This window comes from Giraffa tippelskirchi, chromosome 7 (assembly GCF_054371585.1).
Source record: "Giraffa tippelskirchi isolate mGirTip1 chromosome 7, T2T-mGirTip1v1.2.pri, whole genome shotgun sequence".
Lineage (NCBI taxonomy): Eukaryota > Metazoa > Chordata > Mammalia > Artiodactyla > Giraffidae > Giraffa > Giraffa tippelskirchi.
The window spans coordinates 99,589,757-99,590,070 of NC_137281.1; positions in this window are offsets into that span (position 1 = coordinate 99,589,757).

Sequence of the window (314 nt, forward strand, 5' to 3'; positions counted from 1 at the left end):
GTTCCTTCTCATGAAAACCATTGATAAGTGCCTTTCACGGGGGAGGGAAGGTAATACTAGAAGGGTTCTCAGGATCCCAAGCTGGATTCTCAGGTGGTAACCTAGGAAGCCAGAGATCCAGGAGACCAGGCCTCCAGTGTCCTGGAGCTGGGGCTGCCCCCTAATGAGTTCAGAGGGCAGCTCCACACGGGGCCCATTGCTCTTCCTCTCAGCCCACGGAGCTCATCAGAGCCTGGGCCTGCTTCAGCTCTGCCAGGAGGACCTGGAACTTGTCTGCTGAGAGGGACATGGCAACAGGCTGGGCTTGGGCACCT